At 37.6% G+C, this 15,098-nt stretch overlaps 1 pseudogene; it reads right to left on the reverse strand.

Annotated features, from left to right (window-relative positions):
- Positions 1-5,639: 5,639 nt before the first annotated feature.
- On the reverse strand, positions 5,640-14,970 carry LOC126630163 ((+)-neomenthol dehydrogenase-like; annotated as a pseudogene).
- Positions 14,971-15,098: the final 128 nt, after the last annotated feature.

Genomic DNA, 15,098 nt, shown 5'->3' on the forward strand with positions numbered 1-15,098 from the left:
GACTGCTTGGTCCAGGAGGCATCACAATTGATTTTCAACATAGAGATGAGGGGAGGAGTCTAGGTGGTAGAAGCGGCCATGGCCGGAGAAGCCCGGGAAGGCATAATAGGATCAGCAGACCAAAATTCCTCCATCCCCGAACATGCCTTGTGTATAGTAATAGCCGAGGATGAGATGATTCCATTAAAGCTAGCCTGACATCTAGCCTTCCAAATTTCCCAACAAAAGAAAGCAACCAAGGAATAGAATCGATCTCGATCAATATTGGCATCATGGAAGAGATAAGATAACTTCATGAACTAGCGATCAAAAGAGGAAATAACTTAAACATTGACCATGAAGCCAAGAGGGGACCCGAACCAGACCACCTTGGTCTAAGGACAAATAAGGATACAATGCTCCGCAGTCTCCAACGTATCCAAACAAAACGGACACAAAGGGTTATCTTGGGCACAGTGTTGGAACAATTTCGACATCGTTGGAAGGCAATTGTTAGCAATTCTCCATAAAAAGAATTTGATCTTAGGCAGGACACAGAGGCCCTAAATAAGCTTCCAAAAGTAGGTTGAATGTAGTGTGATTGATGAGCCTTATCCTGCAAACCTAGAAAACTGGTGCACTTAGAATGTCCAAAGGCATATCCATACTTAATCGAATACTCCTTAGATTCCAACCAAGGCCAAATAAGGCGATCAGATGAAGAAAGATCTCCCAACAATGTACATTCAATCGCAGCACTCCTCAGTCAAAATAAATGAACGAATATGAGCTAAATTCCAGTCTCTCGTGGTGAGATTAATAATGTCTTGAACAATAGAAGGGGCAGTGGAGGGAATCAGGTATGGAGGATGAAGAAGACCATCTCCCACAGAAGTGAGCCATTTATCTTGCCAAATATTAACAACCATCCCATTACCAACTTGCCAGCGGCCACCTCGAATAATTAAATCTCTACCGTGAAACAAACTACTCCAAGCCCACGAGGAAAATATCGACCACAAAGGATGCGGGCCCAGAAAGCAGTGGGGTTGTTAATGATCTGCCAGTATTGCTTGGACAGCAGAGCAACATTGAAATCATGCAAACTTCTGAAACCAAGACCCCCCGAAGATTTAGAAGTGGAGACCGCTGTCCAATTACGCCAATGGATTTTATTCTCCTTGTCTTTCTGATCACACTAAAATCGAGCAATCAGAGTCAATTTCCTGGTAGAAAGTGACTGAAAAAATGAAGCAGTTCATCGGGTAATTGAGAATAGCCATTACCACCGCTTTGATCAATACCTCACGGCCCGATAGAGAAATGGATGCGTGTTTCCAGCTTTGAATTGTTTGAATTATCCTGTCCTTTACAAACCCTAGAGCCTCATTCTTAGACCAACCCTAGATAGTTGGGAGACCAAGATATTTACCAGGATCTAGAGAAGGTGGCATGTTGAAGAAACTGCATGCCTCATCAATGATATGCAAATGGAGTTGGCAGAGAAGACAATCGAAGACTTCTGTTGGTTGATGGCTTGTCCCAAGGCGATGCAGTAAATGTCAAGAATGTCCCTCAAAGCCCGACAGTTATCAGGATCCGCGTTAATAAAGAAAAGGGAGTCGTCGCCAAAAAATAAATGTGACAGTGTAGGATAGGAAGAGCCCAGAAGAATACCTGGGAACAATTTGTTCATACAATGATTGGCAATTAAAGCATATAGAGCTTTTGTAACAAACAAAAATAGATATGAAGACAGTGGATCTCCCAGCCAAAGATCTCGAGAAGGGAAAAAATGAGTCACTCGCTTTCCCATTAAAGGAGACAGAAAAAGAGATTGTCTTAACACAATTCATAACCAAGGAAATCCACTGAGGATGGAAACCAAGACGGATAAGTACTGCCTCAAGAAAGTCCCATTCCACTCGGTCATAGGCTTTCTTCATATCCACTTTCATTCCCAGTTCAAACACATGCTTTGTTTTCTTATTTTTATGATAGTGGAAAGCCTCAAAGGCCACAAAAATATTATCTTGAATTTGACGACTTGGAATGAAAGAACACTGGTGATGAGAGATAAGGCTAGGAATATGCACTTTTAAAAAAATTGCCAAAAGCTTGGAAAGCACTTTATAGGAGAAATTGCACAAACTAATCGTCCAGAATTGAGAGTTATGTTCCGGATTGGGAACTTTTGGAATCATAACCAGATTGGTGGAATTCAACATATGTGGGAACTTGCCTTGGCTAGAAAATTTAGAAACCACGCTCGCCATGAGACAATTGATAGTAACCCAACAGCATTAGTAGAACATACAATGAAAGCCATTCGGGACAAAAACTTTCAAACCACCTAACTTATGAACCGCAACTTTAATATCTTCCAGAGTGAAGGGTTGGAGCAACTCACAGTTGATAACGTCGGAGACAATAGAGGTAAGATCAGCAAAAATCGCGTCAAAGGCTCGAAGGCCCACTAATGTGAACAAATTTTTGATGAAACCATCAATATGGTTCCAAATCTCTATATCCCAATAAGCCAAATTTCCTCCTCAGCTTTGAGGTTCAATATCCTATTCTGTTGTTCACGTTTGAATGGTAGTTCCGTGAAAAAAAGATGTATTTCTATCTCCATCCTTAAGCCAAGAGATTCTCGAGTGTTGGAGCCAATATAGTCCTTCCCTCATCCAGGCATTTGCCAGCAAGCAAGTAATAGACTAAACCACTTCTTTTCTTATTGACGGAATAACTTGGTGTTCATTAGCCTTAAGCTTAGACAGCAATCGGTAAATTGTTCAGCGATTATTTATGAATTTTTTTACTCCAAGCTCCAATTTTTTCCTTACAATTAGCAATATTAGATAACCAAGATGAAAAGTATGAACCATCCACAGATGGGAACTCGGGATCCTGATCCTATGATAATTCCAAACAAAATGGCCTAGGGTTAGTACTTAAAGCATGAGGAAAATGAAGAATCAAAGGACGATGGTTGGACCCGATAAAAGGGTCGTGATAGTGAGTCGCTGCCTACCAAGTCTCCAGCCAAGAGTCTTAACAAGAACACAGTCCAATCTTTCTTCAATTCTACCCAACTCCTCCCAGTCATTTTCCCAAGTGAACTTAGGGCCCAAACAGCCAATATACACCAAAGCTTTTGTTTGAATGAAATTCTTGAGATAACATTGACGATTTGGCTCCCACTCCTTACCACCGGATTTTTCATGTGGTCATAAGAGTTCATTGAAGTCCTTAATGCATATCCAAGGCCAACCCCTCACAGAAAGAGACAAGCAGTTAGTCTCCCAAAATTGCCATTTTTGGTGGTTATGAAGGGGACCGTAAAACCAATAAACATGGATGGTAGAGTCAACAACAGAATCCTACACGATGGTATCCAAAATAAAAACAGAGGCAAACATGATTTGAAAGGAAATATGGTCTTTCCACCAAAGACATAAACCACTTGATCTTCTAGAAGATGACACAAAATAGCAATTGTTGAAACCTAGGGAGCGACCAATGCGCACAATACCCCCATCTTTACATTTAGTTTCAGATAAAAATACAACCAATGGCTTATTTATTTTTAATTGCTCTCTAAGAGTATCAACTGTCAAGTCTTTTCCAATCCTTTAACAGTTCCAAGCAAGGTAGATTATTTTGGACCCGTGGCTACGTCGGGCCAGCCACCACCACCCTAAAGGTTATCAAGGTCCTCCACAACCACCGGAGCTTTACCTTTATCATTTTTTGCTAGGGTAGAATCAGAACTAGGTAAGTTGAGTCCACCGCCACATCTTTCGGCTGTGCAACCCAGATAGCCGCCAAAGGAGAGAGGCTAACTTGATGACTAACATAAGGCCTACGGGTAAGACGAATGTTCTGATGGGTAGCATGAGTCACGGGGCAATTCTTTTGAGTAGTTGCCTTACAGGATTCTAAACTAACCATCATAACCAAAACAGTTGGAGTTTGGGTTCTTTTTTTTTGTGTGATAATGTTGGGGATAGAGAAATCCAAAGGTCTTTTTAGTAGAGTTTTTGCTAGGGGGGAGGACAACAGAATGCCTCCCGTACTATACTGGATGTATGCTGCAAATGACATCACTTGGGAAGCCGAAGAATGAGGCGACAAAGTACTAGATGAGGCTGAATGGGTAGTTGGTGTTCAGATAACTTAGGTGTTGGAATTATTTTTGGAAATTCCCAAGATATCAGTAAGGGTTTCCATAGCCTCATTGGAGAAAAAGGTAGTTGAGATAGCAGGTTTGTTTCCACCTTTTGGGTGAGAGGATGAGGGAAGTTTGTTGAAAGAGTGATATGGTGAGGTATGATATGTGATGGTGATGGGTCAGTAGCCGACAAGGCTGGGATATTTGAAGACTATTGAGGTGTTTGATAGGAGGTGGGGTCATAAGGTCAAAAGGAATAAGTCCTAGAATTAATGGTGGGGAAATTTCTCTGAAGGTAATCAAAGGCAAAGATATTTTGTGGTGTAACAGAGGGGGTGTTAACATTAGTGGAAAGTTGGAGCTTCAAGGATGGCCCACCAGTATGCATGGTAGAGGTCATTGACGTCGCAACTGCATGGGAACTTTGAGGCCTAATCGAGGTTGGTATCCACGACATTGGGTAAACCGCGCTGGAGTTCGATCCATTCCACCTCTTAGAGGGGCGGCCACTGCTGCTGCTTGCATAAGGATTGAAGGCCTAGAATTTATGCACTTTAACTTATTGGCTAATCTTATTAGTAGTGTAAGGGAATTCATTGTTGAGGTTCCTGACCTTGTAAGCATAGTACTGATCCAGATGCCCTAACTTTTCACACCTAAAACAAAAGTTAGATAGGCGTTCATATTTGAAGACAACTCCTAAATCACATACATTTGCATATATAGATAATCTTCAATAATTTTAACTTAGAAAAAAAAAAGTATCTCATCTCCTCTCTCTAAACTTCTCTTTGTGAAAGACTCAGCAATTTCGCCGTCGGCCCTAGCCTTTGGCTTGGGTGCCAGAGGCATCCTCATTTGTTCCCTCCATTCTTCATTCTTTTCTTCTTTTCCTCCCTCTTCTCTATTTCCTCCTGAGTTTTCTCAGGTTCTCATTTCTTTGCACTTTCCCTATTTTCCTTCCCCCTCATCTCCTCTGCTCCTCCCTCTTCCTACGTCCCTCCTTCTTTTTCTTCATCTTTTCCAGTTTTCTCCTTTCCCTTTTAATTATCGATTCTCCCCTGAGTTTAATCTCAGTTTTCCTTGAGACGAGTCTCAACTATCCGGGGCTTCTTGCCTCTTATCCGATGTTTTTTCGCCTGTTTTTACTGCTTTTCTGTCTTTTATTTCCTTTCCTCCCTCCTGCCTAGTTGTGATACTTCATCCCCATCCCACCATGTGCTTGGATCGGTTGGCTCTGATAAAAAATTGGATATCAGATCCACTTCCCCCCTCACTTCCCCTCCCCCAACCAACATGTCGGATCTCCATCGAGGCTGAGTGTTGGGTATGTTACATACCCCTAGCCTCACCTTCTTCTCATATGTTACTTTGTTTGTATATTTTTGCAGGAGTTTGTGAAGGAAACTTGGATCTGGTGTCTACTTTCTCAGTTTGAAGTTTGGCTTCCTCCGAGGATGTGACGACAGCAGCAATGTGGTCTTTGCTACTGGAAATTAGGGTTTTTTATTGCCTGTTTTCTGTTGCCTTCAAGCCTAAGCTTGTGTGGGCCTTCCATTGTATCTTGGGTTGCTGCTCTCATTTTACTTGAGCCTTTTACTTTCCTGTTGTTGTTACCCGGTCCTTTTTGGGGCGTATAGGTTTTTTTTTTTTTTTTTTTTTTTTTGGAATGAAAGTTGTCATTCTTATTAAAAAAAAAAAAAAAGGTAATCTTAAATAAAAAATCTGTCACTTTAGACTGAAAAAAAAAAAGGCCCGAAAGGCCATCCTTGGGCAGCAATACAAACTTCATAACCCTTGCAGCAACATCTTCGACAGAAAAGATGCCGAGTTTGAAGTTTATATCTGTTTTGACAAATCCAGGGCAGAGACAGTTGACACGAAAATTGGGGTACTTGTTCGCTAGAACCCTTGTATATGCATTCATTGTCGCTTTTGAAACTGTATAGGCAGAGTGAAGACAAGGCCATCCTTTGCTTTCAAGTGAGCCCTCCTTAAAGTCTTTCCGGAACTCTCCAATACCTCGTCTATTCTTTCTTCTGTTAGGCTCTTGGCATCACTGAAAACTTCTTTCGCCCAATCAATTGGTATTAAGCTTATCTTTCCCATGGAAGATGAAATATTAACAATTCTTGGCGAATTAGATAACTGGAGGAGAGGAATAAGTGCTTCAGCTGTTCTTTTAGCCCCATAATAGTCTGTTTGCAAGCACTCTTCTGCTAACTCATAAGTTTGAGTCATTGTTTTATTACAATTGGCTTTACCTTCTTTCTGCAGCGCAGCCACATAAACAAGAACATGTTACAGTTTGACATGCACATCAGTCATGGCACTACCACAGTGAAAAATCTTTTTAGGGTAGAGGAGGGAAAATAGAACTTAAAGGCCATCAAAATTTAAGAACAGTGCAGAAAATTTATTTGATGCAAAAAGTGAAACGGGAAGGTAGCAGCTTGGAGGAAAGCTTCAAAGTTACTCTAGATTATATCCGGGAAGCATCCGAGCACTAATGAATAAATTCTGGAACGGCATTAAAAATATCATTTGCGCCCTGTGAGAAGTCATGTGAAAGGCTTACCGCACCTTTAAAATAGCCAGCATCTACCATGGCTCCAAGAATCCCAGCATTGTTGACGAGTGCAGAGCCCAACTATATACTTTAATATTTGTTTTGTTTCAGCCACACAGAAAAAAAAAAAGAAAAAGAAATTGGAGAATGCAAATGAAAGCAAAGTTGGTGGATACTTTGATGTGTTGGGACTCTATTGAATTGTCACAGAGCATAATAAGGACGATCAAACGTGGAATTAATTAATTAATGACAAAATCATTTAAAGGATAAAATTCTTTGTTTGTAGGACACTAAATACGTGCATTAGTTGTGGTTTAACGACTAACAAGTGTGAAGGTTTTTTAGGCTTTGACGATCCCACAATAGTTAGGATGCAATTGGGTTATAAGTCTATATAGGAGGTGTCCCTGCTCACAGGAAGATTACGTTGAAACAATTACTAGAACTATCACTAGGGTCTTGATATCAAATTCCTCAGTGAGTAGAAGACTCTCTTGGTGTTGCTGTCTTTGCTGATTATACCATGGCATCCTCAGGTAGGATCATCGTTCTTTACTCAGACTCCTCAAAGATATATATATATATATATATATATATGTGTGTGTGTGTGTGTGTGTGTGTGTATGTTGTTTGTGATCCTTGGTGAAGACTAACCAATTATAGGTCAATCTGGAATGGTCTAACATTTGGTATCAGAGTAAGGTTAGTCTACTTGGATTCAGAACTATTTTAGTTTAAACATATCACATATAACCCTCAGTACTTGCAGAACAAAGTTGAAGAATTTTAAGCAAACAAGATTTTGCACCAATGCACAATTGTTTAGAAGATCACATCAAAATGGGATTTTGTCAAGTATTGTTGCATGAATTAGGTCGCAAGATATTGTAATTCATTTAATCATAAGGAAAACTAACGAAAAGTCCAAAAAAACTTTAGTTTTAATGAAAAAGAATAAATAAAGGTGTAGGGAATAGTACCAGGGAAAGGTAAAAGTGTGATTTTTCGTTAAAAGTGAACAATACCGTGAGTGTTTCGTTAAAACTCCCTTTATCATAACATACATATTGCCCTCTTCAAAAAGGGAGTATATGAATTAGATCCGGTAGTTTCTGACACGACACGAAAACGACACGAAAATAACGGGTTTCGGGCCAACACGATAACTTATCGGGTTATTATCGGGTGACCTGTTAATAATGGGTTCTTAACGGGTATACACGTGGGTAACCCGTTTCGACCTGTTAAGAAAAAATTTATTTTGATAATTTTAAAGTTTAATTACTAAAAGATTTATTATAAAATACAATAGCCATATTAATATATACAATATATTCTATATTAAATATATAGTTTTGTATTATTATTCTATATAAGTTTTAAAAAAAAGTTTTAGTCATTATTTATTTTTATTATGAGAGTTCCTTATTATCATTACTAGGATAAATTTTACTTAACACAATGTTGTCCAAAATTAAAATAAATTAATATAGTATTTGTATAGGCAAGAACTAAGAAGACATACATATAAGTATGAAAAATGTGAAAGAATATATAAACACTCGTGATTCATCATTATTCCTCCAAGAGTAGATAATGGTTACACTTACATTATCGTTTAGATTTTTAAAATCCTCCAAACCTTCATGAATAATGTTTTTCATTTGAGGGAAACAACAATCAACGGTTAAATTTTGATCTATGATTTATATGATTATAGTGACGAATTTCGAAGTTACGCTCTTCATGAAAGTTGTAAAGCTTGTCATTATGAGCATTTATCTATTTTTTCTATATTTTTTCTACATTTTTTTACACTTCTACATTAATTAAAAAACTATTAAAGACTTTAAGTAAGTGAAAATATACTTAAAAGCAAAATGCGTTTTTATGTTTTGGATGTGATAATATGGTATGTATATACTTGTTTAGTATTATGTTTTTTATTTGATTATTTATTGGTTTAAAATATATTTTCCTTAACAGGTACGGGTCAGGTCATATTACTTGTTAATGTTATCAGGTCGATTTCAGGTCGGGTTATTTTACCTATTTATTTTAACGGGTGTTACACGACACGACCCGTTAAGATATTGAGTATGACACGAAAACGACGCGAACACGGAAAACACGATATGAATGCCAGGTCTAATATGAATGGTTTGATTAGTGACTTAGGGAATAATGGTTATTTTGATATTAAATTGATATAATTCTTGTCCAAAGACCTGAGTTATGAAGGTGTTTAATATTAAATTAAGTAGCTATGTTAATGAAACTTGCAGTAAAGTGTATCTTGCCCAAGGGTGCTACCTTGTACTGCATGCTGTTTTCATTATTTGTTTCACTAACAATTTGTAGTGGCATCCTCAGTGAATCCCATGTCCCTAAATTTTTACTCTATCGAGCTGGTCAATGGAGGAAATTACAAAAAATGGCGATAAGATGTAGAGATTATTTTGGGACTAATGAACTACGGTTTGGCATTTAGAGAAGATAAACCATCACCACTGGATGCAACTAGCACAGCTGCTCAAAGGTTGAAATTTGAAAAATGGGAAATAGCTAATCACATGGCGTTACTTGTGATAAAAAGATCAATTGGGGAAACTATGAGAGGGGGATTGCTTGCGAGTGACAAAGCAAATAATTTCCTTGAAGGCATTTAGGCAAAGTTCAAGGTCTCTAAGAAAGGAGAGATAGGTAACCACATGACAACCCTAACTATGAAATTTGATGAAAGTCACACAGTTAAGGAGCACATACTAAAAATGGTGGAGGCAGCGGCAAAGCGCATTGATCATGAAGTGCCTATTGATGACTCTTTTGTGGTTCATATGGCTCTTAACTCTCTTCATGAGAGTTATGAGCAGTTGAAGATATCCTACAATGCTAAAAAAGAAAACTAGAGTTTGAATGATTTAATTTCAATCTGTGTCCAAGAGGAGGCAAGGATGAAATGAGGAAAACAAGAGGCTGTTAATGTGGTGAGCACAAACAAAGGAAATAAGCATAATGTGATTTTTGGTAAGCCAAACAAACCTTTTAACTTTTCTCACTGTGCTGGAAATGATACTCTCTTTTCCGAAGGAGCTCAAGGTTTTAGGGTGAATATGGAAAAAGGGACTATCCAAAACATAAGAAGTGGGGAAATCAAACAGGTAATAAAACTGAAAACGTTTTTGTTTGTGTTAATATCAATCTTGTTGAAGTCCCTCCAAATTCTTCATGGTTTGACATGTCGTTCGATGCATGTTACCAATTCATTGCAGAGATTCACAAGAAGGGAATTTGCAAGAAATGAAGTCTTTGAAGTCCACATAGGAAATGGAAATAAGGTGGCTGTGGAGGTGATAGGCACTCTAAAGCTCAAGTTGTCAACTAGTTTCGAATTAGAATTGTTAGATGTTGTTTATGTTCCTAGTTTAACTAGAAGTTTAATTTCAACTTCCAAGCTTGTACAAACTGGTTACGCTTTTATTGGCCACAATAAAAGTATAAGGATTTTCAAGAAATGTAATCTCAACCTTTTACTTGGTATTTGTTTATTGGAAAATGATTTATGGAGATTACATTGTGATGTTGTTTCAATTGCAAATTGCCTACAAATGTCGTCAATTCTTAAAGTAAAAGATCATTGGTTAATGAAAAGTCCTCTATGCTTTGGCATAGGAGGCTCGGACACATAAGTAAAATGAGATTAGAACTTTGATGACCTACAAAACTATGTTGATTGTTGGAAGGGGAAATTAACAAACACAAAGAAAATTGGATCAACAAGGAGTAAAAAACTCTTGGAAATAATTCATTCAGATGTTTGTGGTCCTTTCACCACTAAAACTATTTGCAAAAATGTCTATTTTGTAACTTTTATTGATGATTTTTCTTGGCATGCTTATGTTTACTTAATATCCGAGAAAAATGAAGTGGCTAGTTGTTTTAAAACTTATCAAAATGAGATAGAAAAACAACTAGAAACATCAATTAAAATTTTGAGGTCAGATGGGGGGGGGGGGGAGAGTATTATGGTAGGTACACTGGGAAAGGGCAACAAAAGGGTCCAATGGCAAGATACTTGGAGGAAAATGGCATTCAACCTCAGTACACTACTCCCAGCACACCACAACAAAACCGTGTGGTCGATAGAAGAAACAGAACTTTGAAGGAAATGGTAAGATGCATGATGAGCAAGACCAATATTCCAATGTTCTTGTGGGGAGAAGCACTTAAAATGTCAAACTATATTTCAAACCGTGTACCGAGCAAATTAGTGAATAAAACTCCTTTTGAGTTGTGGATATCAAGGAAGCCAAGCCTCAACCATCTTTACGTGTGGGGCTGTTTTGCAAAGGCAAAGACAAAGATGTACAATCCAACAGAAAGAATGCTTGTCCCAAAAACGGTGGCTTGCCATTTCATTAGGTTTCCATAAAAATCAAAGGGGTACATATTCTTCTCACTAAGTTTATCCACAAGGATTTTTGAAACTAATAATGCTAGGTTCATTGAAGATCAACAATCTAGCAATGAAGGTTTGAAGGAAGTGGTTTTTGAAGAAGAGGATTTAATTGGTTTGTCATCCTTCAAAGAAATTCCAATGCATGCTGACACAATTAATTTTGGAGATGTGGGAATTCTAAGTCAAACTGATTGTATGGATCAACATGAATTGGAAGACGTGCAACCACAAATATTAGAAATGCAAGAAAATACTCAACAAACCACCACGCAACAAGTTCCAATGCAAATGAGGCAGTCACAAAGACATATGAGGTCTCCATTCTCGAATGACTATTTAGTATATGTGGGAGAGGTTGAGCATGAGGAAGGAATTGACAATGATGCAATCACGTACAACCAAGCAATTAATTGTGATAAATCTAATGACTGGAAGGCTGGAATGAAGGACGAAATGGATTCGATGAAGTTTGGGAATGGGTGGAAATAGACGAATCTATAAAACCCACAGGATGCAAATGGGGTTTCAAGACAAAAAGGAACTCTATTGGGGCAGTTGAAAGGTATAAAGCGAGGCTTATTGCAAAGGGTTACACACAAAATGAGGGTTTGGATTACTCGGACACATTCTCCCAAGTTTCATAAAAAAAACTCACTCCGAGTCATTCTTGCCCTAGTTGCACATTTTGATCTTGAGCTTCACCAAATGGACATTAAAACAGGGTTCCTTAATGGAGTTCTCGATGAAAATATTCACATGGTACATCCACCTGGTTTCGTTGAAGAGGGCAAGCTCTACACCCTAAACCCTAGACTGTTTGTATCTCAAGGTGTGTGCTTCCAAGTTTATTTTCCTTGTCTTGTACATCGATGATATTTTATTACAAGTAATGACCTAAACTTCTTGATAGAAACCAAAAGGCTGTTGTCAAATACTTTCGAAATAAAGGACATGGGTGATGCTGCTTTCGTGCTTGGAATAGAAATAATCAGGGACATGAAAAGGTGTTTACTAGGGCTCTCGCATAAATCTTATATAGAAAAGGTCCTGAAAAGATATAATATGGAGAGTTATGCAAAAGGTAAAGCCCCAGTGAGCAAAGGAAACAAGTTTAACAAGTCTCAATGTCCTCAAAATGATGTTGAAAAGCAAAGCATGTCTCACAGACCCTATGCTTCACTTGTTGGAAGTTTAATGTATGCCCAAGTTTGTACGAGGTTGGATTTAACTTTTGTAGTTAGTGTGCTTGGGAGATTCCAAGCAAACCCAGGTGAATATCATTGGACTGCTGCCAAGTAGGTTATTCAATACCTGCAAAGGACCAAATCCTACATGTTAGTATATGGTAGGACTGAAAGGTTAGAGGTGATTGGTCACTATGACTCAGACTTTGCGGGATGTGAGGATGATCGAAGATCAACGAGTGGGTATGTTTTTCTAATGGTTGGAGCTGCTATATCTTGGAGAAGTGCAAAGTAGAAGACTTTGGCTACTTCCACAATGTAAGCAAAGTATATTTCATGTTTTGAAGCAACCCAACAAACCATGATGTTGAAGAATCTTATTTCAAAAATTAGGATAGTTGACACAATTGTGAAGCCACTTGTAATATACTGCGACAACAAAGCTAATGTGTTCTTCTTTAAGAATAACAAGAAATCTTATGCAGCTCATTTAATGGATGTCAAGTATCAATCAGTCAAGGAGAAGGTGAAGGTAGGAACGGTGTCTATAGAACACATTGACACCACTCTAATGTTAGATGACCCTTTTACAAAACCTCTAGCCGTGGGAGTTTTCAAGAATCATGTTGCAAACATGGGTGTGGTTGAATCATTTGATTTAGCTACTGTGTGGAAGTAAGAGCTATCTTTCATTTGATTTCATCTTTTGTTAAAAATAAAGCTTGAACTCATGTACTCTTGAATTTTACCATGTTAATGGTTGAGGTTTTATTTTAGCTATTGTGTATATGTACAAATATATGTATGCAATATATTGAAATGTTGTGGATTGATGAAAGATTCAGACTAAATGAGCTTGGTATTATAAGAATTCCATTGAAGCTAAACAAGAGCTTGACAATGGTGGACTGCTCTGATTAGTGGGAGCTTGGAAACAAAAATTTAAATTTGTTTTGGTATTTGTATCATGCATAAATTATTTTGGGAAATGTGGTCTTAGGGTGCTTGTATGAGTTGATGTACAAGATTTTCTAAGGTTCATTTCTTTGAAATAATTTATGGCATATATGCAAAGGGATTAATGGTTGTATTGCCTAAAAGTGATCACTAAGGGATTAATTTGAATCAGTATGTTGATGAAGGATATGGTCAGTGATAATTCAAGTGGGAGAATGATAGGACACTATTGAATTGTCACTAAACATAATAAGGACGATCAAACGTGGAATTAATTAATTAATGACAAAACCATTTAAAGGATAAAATCCCTTGTTTGTATAGGACACTATATACGTGCATTAGTTGTGGTTTAACAACTAACAAGTGTGGAGGTTTTTTAGGCTTTGACGATCCCACAATAGTTGGGATGCAATTGGGTTTTAAGTCTATATAGAAGGTGTCCTTGCTCACAGGAAGATTACGTCAAAACAATTACTAGAACTATCACTAGGGTTTTGATATCAGGTTCCTCAGTGATTAGAAGACTCTTTTGGTGTTGTTGTGTTTGCTGCTTATACCATGGTATCCTCAGGTATGATCATCGTTCTTTACTCAGACTCCTTAAAGATATATATGTGTATGTTGTTTGTGATCCTTGGTGAAGACTAACCAATTATAGGTCTAACATGATGTACCTAAAACAACCTCACTTTGAGGCCAATAGGTATGCCACTTTACCTGACTCCAAATTCGAGCAACTAAGTTTTCTCAAGTAATCTTGGGTACTTGTGAGACTATTCTTGTATTGAAATTGTTACGTTCTTGAAAATAAAAATAAGAAATTGGTTAATTAAATAAATAAATGAAAGTTATTCCAATTACTCTACCTCTTCAGTCTAAATATCAGTTCTTTTCCTTTTTTTCACTCTCAAATCTCATCTTTTGTTTGGTTCATATATTCTCTCTTCAAACGAAATCAGATTCAAATCAATGTGTTAGGTTCAGAAGACATGAACGCTTTTGCGTTTTAACGATATTCTGATTAGAGAAAATTAGAGAATTGGTCCTTATAAATAAAAATATATGAGTAATGAGTATTGATCCCCTGAACTTGACACAATGTGGAGTAATGATCATTACTTTACATTGTAACAAGTTTTGTAATCAACAACTACAAACTTTAGATTCAAGGACCAAACTTCTAACTAGATCAAAGTCTAGAGACCATTGCTCCAATTTTAAAGTTCTAATTAATTTGACCTAAACCGTGGGTGGGGGATTCAAATTTTTATGCAGATGAGGGCTTTGATCATACCAAAACATTGAGTTTCCCGAAATGCATTTTAAGGAGTATTGGTAGCAGGGTTTAGCCACTTCAAGTTGATGAAAAATCACTTGAGCAGCTGCTACGCCTGCATAGTCTTTGGGTTTTTCAACAGCTTCAAGATCCCTTTTCTCATCTCTGGCAGTTAAAACCATAGTGAACCCATTTGAGGCCAACTGCTTGACAACTCCTAATCCTATACCTTTGTTTGCGCCTGTAACAATTGCATACCTGAAGATTTCACACACACACACACACACACACAAAATAAGAAATGGAAGCAAAAGCAAAAGTGATTGTTGTGGAAAGAAGTGGCCACTTCTTTGTTGCTTCTGTCATTGATGATGATTCTATATCGACCGTGATAATGTTTCTGTAAGAATTTAAATATCAGAAACACTTCATTTGTAGAAGAAAATGATGCTAAAAAAAATCACACATAATTTTAGTATATGGTGCAAAATTTT

This window comes from Malus sylvestris, chromosome 7, assembly GCF_916048215.2.
Source record: "Malus sylvestris chromosome 7, drMalSylv7.2, whole genome shotgun sequence".
NCBI classification, from domain to species: Eukaryota; Viridiplantae; Streptophyta; class Magnoliopsida; order Rosales; family Rosaceae; genus Malus; species Malus sylvestris.